The 6,455-nt window shown below is 35.0% G+C and overlaps 1 protein-coding gene across 1 annotated transcript in view; it reads right to left on the bottom strand.

Annotated features, from left to right (window-relative positions):
* Positions 1–6,447: 6,447 nt before the first annotated feature.
* Positions 6,448–6,455, bottom strand: part of nr4a2a (nuclear receptor subfamily 4, group A, member 2a) — a 7,244-nt gene continuing 7,236 nt past the window's right edge. Inside the window, exon 8 of the mRNA XM_047814527.1 lies at positions 6,448–6,455. This exon is cut by the window's right edge and continues 1,766 nt beyond it. The gene's annotated coding sequence lies outside the window, so the exon portion shown is untranslated.

Below are 6,455 nucleotides of genomic sequence, written 5' to 3'. Positions count from 1 at the left end.
TTCTGGGGGGAAAAAAATCTATAATTATCTTACTCATAAGTACCTCTGTCCATTGGGACCTCCCTGTTTTTTAAGCTCACAGTCTGTGTGTGTGTGTGTGTGTGTGTGTGTGTGTGTGTGTGTGTGTGTGTGTGTGTGTGTGTGTGTGTGTGTGTGTGTGTGTGTGTGTGTGTGTGTGTGTGTGTGTTAATGAATTGCACATTGTGTTGTTGCTGACCATTCCTAAAATGATAATGTGACAACATCCATCAGGAATCAATGGTAAGCAACAGGGTGAGCTTGGGCTGGCGTTGCTGTCATTATGGAGTAAATATTTATGAGTGTCACTGACTGATTCCTTTGGCTTAGTCAATTTTTTTCCAGGGGAGATGGTGAAATGATCAGCCTCGCGCTCTGGAGCTGTCCCTCCTGCTAATGGCCATCAGAGCAGGACACAGAGTTTTGATTTCCACATGCAGCGGCATCATTCACAGCCTGTCGCTCCTGTTCATTCTCCATACATGGCTGCCGGATTGATCGCCTGTTTAGTGCTATGAAGGATAGAGTCGAATAAAGCGAGAGAAGACTAGTGTGTGTGTGTGTGTGTGTGTGTGTGTGTGTGTGTGTGTGTGTGTGTGTGTGTGTGTGTGTGTGTGTGTGTGTGTGTGTGTGTGTGTGTGTGTTTGGGGAAGAGGTGTTTGTCTCGTAGGGCAATTTCCTTACTACAAAGAAATTCTGTTTGCTGGTGACCTCAGAAATCATCTTGTTTTTTTTAAATATCTACAATTAAAATCTTCAGTCAATTTTGTAACACTTCAGGATCCAAATCTTTTGCATTCATTCATAAATAGTGCATATAAGTTTTGAATACAGCTATGTTGATGTTTTATAGTATTTATTTGCTGTTCTTAAATTCTCATTTTTTTCAAATTCTCCTTAATAGCTATTGTTTCTAGAAGACTAGTAATGAGATAATAGAATTATTATTCACAATTCTTTTAAATTGTGTTTCTGATATACTGTCTCCAACCCCTCCAACAAAGTGCAACCAGTGAAAATACAAGAACACTTTCAAATGTTAAGAACATTAAAATGTTTAGAAGTTTCTGTGTGTTATAAGGGACATTACCAAGAACTAAATCACAGCAAAATTAAAAGAGTACAGTACATGTCTGTTAATACAACTTCACATTGTTCCTTGCTGACAGGAATGAATTCTGATATTGTCTTCTCATGTTGTAGTTTATCCACCTGAATGTTTCATTTCCGTCTGACTTCCCTCATCATCAAGGAGTTTCCACCCACAGAAAGGGATATTTATTAGATTTCCATGAGAATTGTGTGTTAAAATCACAGGAGATCAGCAGTTTCTGAAATATTCAAGCAAGTCTGTATGGTACCAACAACTATGCCAGGGGCAAAGTCAATCTGATCACATAGTTTCCTCCATGCTGCTGTTTGATGTGAACATTAACTGACCGGTAACTGTATGTGTTTGTGCATTGTGCAGCTGCCACTTGATTAACTGATTGGATGATAATTGCATGAACGAGCAGGTATACCAGTGTTGCTAATAAAATTCATTTGAAGACATCTATGTCTAATCTAACATGAACTAATCTAAAGCCAAAAGCTTTATTTAATTAAGTATATATTAATCTAAGTAAGTGCTGTTAGCAATTTGTTTTAACCTTAATTCTAGTCTTGTCCTTGAGTCTTTTCTTTATCTATAGTCTTAATGGTTTTACCATCCAAGTGCACCTGAGTGTCGTTTGTATCTGATGAGCAGTTCATAAGTTTTAGAACATTTATGGATTTATTCATTCATAACTACAACATTAAAACATTATTTGTCTACATTATTTATCTATTATTTATCTAGAGATTAACCTCTGGCGAGTTGCATTAAACTTTCATCCTACACCTAATAACATATGATATCAGACTGTCTTTCTTTAAAAGAAAGAAAGAAAGAAAGAAAGAAAGAAAGAAAGAAAGAAAGAAAGAAAGAAAGAAAGAAAGAAAGAAAGAAAGAAAGAAAGAAAGAAAGAAAGAAAGAAATATGGCCTTTTTGGAGATTTACTTTTAGTCATATTAAATTTGGACAGTAAAATGTTTATACTATACAAACCATTAGAAAGCAACCTGATATTTGATTTTAAAAACATATTGTATTATATATCATAAAGTGTATCAATAAACTCTCCACATGGATAAGATTGAAACAAATAGCAACCATAAAATGTACCATGTGAAAAAAGGAAAGCAAAAGTGACGAGTTGATTGTATAAAGTGAAAATGTTTAAAATCAGCTAAACATTACCAACCGTAAACTGGATATATATTGATTAAGATTAGATAATAGGTTGCTTAATGGAAGTCACAAATTCCTAAGGTTTTCCAATATTAATAAAGGCATACATGTTATTTTAATTTGATTTATGCACAATAAAATGTTGATGATTTATTTACCTGTCTTGTAAATGACATTTTGGTATGTGTAGGTTAATTATTCTGAACAGTTAATAGTATTGAACACTTGTGCCAATTGTACTTATATTTTTTATTACCAGAAAATAAACAGCAGAACCTCATATGAAACTGTTATGTAAGAAAAAGTGGAAGTGTTGCTTTGAGTTCTTTGCTCCTTCGTCACAAAAACAGTGCAGGGATGTGCCCAACTGAACCCTTCCTTCTGATGGCATTGCACATTTTTTGCTGAATCGGGCCACTTTAGCAAGTGCTGGACGTCACTCTGGTGTGACCCATCTGGTGACCCTTACACACTCAGGGCACACTACATTCTACAAAGTATTGCTGTACCATTTAATGACAGTGCTTTAGACCTCTTAGTACTAAAACTAGGCCTCTCGGGTTCTCTTCTGGCTCTTAAAGTGGCCTGCTGCATTATAATTTCGCAGCTCTCTGGCTACCTGTCTGTGCACTTAAGAAAGAGCAGCTGTGGGATCTGCTTTAGTGCCGCATGCAGGGCTGAGCATGTGTTATTTCTGTGTCTCCAGTGTCATCTTTCTCTTTATCTGCAGAAGCAGGCGAGTAAAGGGAGCATGAGAGCACATGATATTTCCTCATTTCGCTCCATAATCTGTCAGTGTGGATGAAGGCAGTGTAAAAAGGCTACGTCTCCTTATTTTAAACTTCTAAAAGCTTGACTGAAAATCCCTTAACATGTGTAATTCTCACAAGTCTACATGTCCTCTTTTTTTTCACCCCCATTGTGCGCAGATTAGGCTTTCTCCAACCAAACCGATTACTTCAGTCAACACAGAGTGAAAGCATCTCTCCCCCCTCTCACACACAGATCTGCTAAATGTCAGCAAAGCGCTTTTGAGCACAATCTTAATTTGACTTGGAATTAGTCTCTTTTCTCTTTTTTTGTGCCAATGATCTAATTATTCAGACAGGTCTCTGCTTTGTGAGAACATCATGTGAAGAGAAGCCCATGACATTGCTGAGAGAGAAAAAAATAGATACATAGAAAGAGGGAAAGGAAATGATGTTGTGTTGGATCCCAAATGATTCATACTCACCAACTAAGCACCTGGTTTATTTACCTTATACATATATGTCCCGTAGGGAACCACTGTGTTATTGCTCACGCTCAATAAGGGTACGGTTTGTTATTGTTGAGACTCTGTGCTCAGGCACACACCTTTTTTTAAATTATACCTTTTGTGTCTTTTAATTATGTTCTTTTAATTATGTTGCTTAGAGTTATGCCTAAATTCACACTTACTGGTGAATGATAAATATTATGTGGATAAGGGTTCCACCATAGTGAGAAGACACTATAGGGGGATGTACAGCTTTGTACATTTTATCTAAGAGTGAATGTATACACTGATAAAATCAGGGGGCGACATAGCACTTACAAGTAGACAAGTGTACCTGCATGTTAAATGACAATTGACTGTTAATTAATAAGTATAATCAGCCGAATTAATATATAAACCGAATTAATGCACATTGATCATTAAATTAATTTAAAGTGTGTGTGTGTGTGTGTGTGTGTGTGTGTGTGTGTGTGTGTGTGTGTGTGTGTGTGTGTGTGTGTGTGTGTGTGTGTGTGTGTGTGTGTGTGATATAGAAATGCCGTCCGTGCTTCCAGAGAGTCATAATTATTTTCTCGAAATTATTTCGCCTCATTCACACCCAATCTGGCAACCAGGAATGACTGAGTTAATACATTCACTTATATTCAGTAAACACTGGTCATATTGGCGGTCAAGGAAAACTGTGCACGAGCCGAGAATACACCCAGGATGTTGCACCCGCCAGCCCATGACATGGCACAATGCACGCACACACACACACACACACACACACACACACACACACACACACACACACACACACACACACACACACACACACACACACACACACACACACACACACACACCTAGGGGCAGTTTAGAGACACCAATCCAGCTACAGGCATGTAGGAAAGCCACCAGGTGAAGCTCGAGCTCAGAATGGAACTGTGCCAAAAAGTGCGCCACCTGATTAACTGAATTTTCGAACATTTTCCCCTTAATAATATTAATGCATGAAAAATATAACCAGTTGTTGAAATAACACAGACACATTTGAATGCACACTGTTAACCCGCATCTCATTTTCAGAGGGACTAAATCTTTCATTTTATTTTATTTTATTTTATTCTTTCATCTGAACCTTTGCTGATTTTATTAATTTTAATAAATGTAACACCTGCTGCTCATTTCATCAGTTCTGTGAGTTTTTTAAAGCACAATTTTATTCTGGAGTTTTTCTTTTTAGTTTTTCAGCCACTTTTTTAATGACAGATATTGCCAGAGATTATTATGTGTATATTAGTACAAGACGAAGAAGGATACTTCGATGAATTAGATATAGAAAATAATACGAAATGTGAAAGCAGAACATCCAAGTATTTAACCGACTGTTGTGCCAATGAGAGCTTTGCTTTAAGTCTTGCTTCTGAGTTTAATTAAATAATTATGCAGAGATGGGAAATCTCTGATATGTAAGCAACAATAACCGATAAAGATTTCAAGCAAAAGCTTTATCTCCGTATGTTATAATATAAAAACATATCAATTTAATTCCAATAAAACATATTCCAGTGATGTTTTAACACACTGATATGCATATCTGTATTTCTAAATTGTGTGTATTTTAAATGAAAGCTGAATTAGATTTTGCTTCCGGGATTTAAAACAGGCATCTTTGCAAATTTAATAACAACAAAAAAGATTATATGGATCTATTCAGGCATTTTCAATGCACCGGAATCAACAATTTTGGAAAAGGTTTTTTAAAGAAATAGTGCATGATTAAATTAAATGCACAATGCGCAATGCAGAAAAAACTGGAAGATAAAACTTTAGCTGAGCTTCTGATTTAATCGAACAGCCACAATCTAAATGTTTTGGGAGATATGAAGCTCATGGGTTGTGTTGAAAAATCCAGATTTGATTATTTCTTGGTAATTTGCAGTTATTTTTCTGGCATTGTCACTGCATATCAGTCATCACTAAAGATTCATATCTGCAGCTTTTTCATTTATTTTTTTATGTCGCATGTAGTGTATGTTCTCAGTTTAGCTTTTAAACTGGGAAGAAATCTCAAATCTCTCTAGACTCTACATTTTAGATACATTTATTCCAGAGATTTATAGTGGTTAAATGTCACTAACGATGGACCTGCAGAGAAACTTCATCTTTTTGTGTATTCTGAATTTTCCCCAGGGCTGGAAAATGCATTGGGGAAAAAAAGAATTATGGATATTTGATTTAATTAAATGATTTTTCATATTTTTATTAAAAATGCATTAGCTGTTATAAATGCGTTTGTCCAAGTTGCAATAAAACTCACTAAAGTTTGTTTTGAGATCTGAGTTGAGTTTTGAACTCAGTCCTTTCATATTAATTTTAATGATATTTTAAATGATAAAAGTTTTATAATCCACACTGCCGAGTTTAATTTGCTGGCTGATTTCACTATGAAAAAAATAATCAGAATGATTGAAATGATTATTTTTATTTAGAAGCATAACGGGAACTTTAAATAACTTTACAAAGTTTTAAAACTGTAAATTAAATTATTATGTCGTATATATAAGACGGATTTTGTCAATCACATACAATTTTCTCAATAATGATAAACGTTATACTTGTAGTAGGAGTTTTGCGTAAATGACTAATTGCTGTTTTTTTTTTAATAATCGAATTTAAAACGAATGACATCTAAATGTCAGAAAATAATTTAATTATATTAAATATCAGCTTCGGCTATTCGTATCGCATTTGTTTATATAACTGTCCTATAATCTGATTTGTTTAAGGTTAATTGAATCGTTAAACTATTAATATGAAAACATTATAAAATTAACTCTATTTAATCAGAAAAAAATCGCTGTTTATTGTTGTTTGAGCGGTTGAGAAAAATTGTGCCTGAAGAAAGAAATTAAATGT

This window comes from Tachysurus fulvidraco, chromosome 6, assembly GCF_022655615.1.
Source record: "Tachysurus fulvidraco isolate hzauxx_2018 chromosome 6, HZAU_PFXX_2.0, whole genome shotgun sequence".
NCBI lineage: Eukaryota > Metazoa > Chordata > Actinopteri > Siluriformes > Bagridae > Tachysurus > Tachysurus fulvidraco.
The sequence above is the reverse complement of the archived record's forward strand: the minus strand, read 5'-3'. Positions and strand labels throughout refer to the sequence as shown.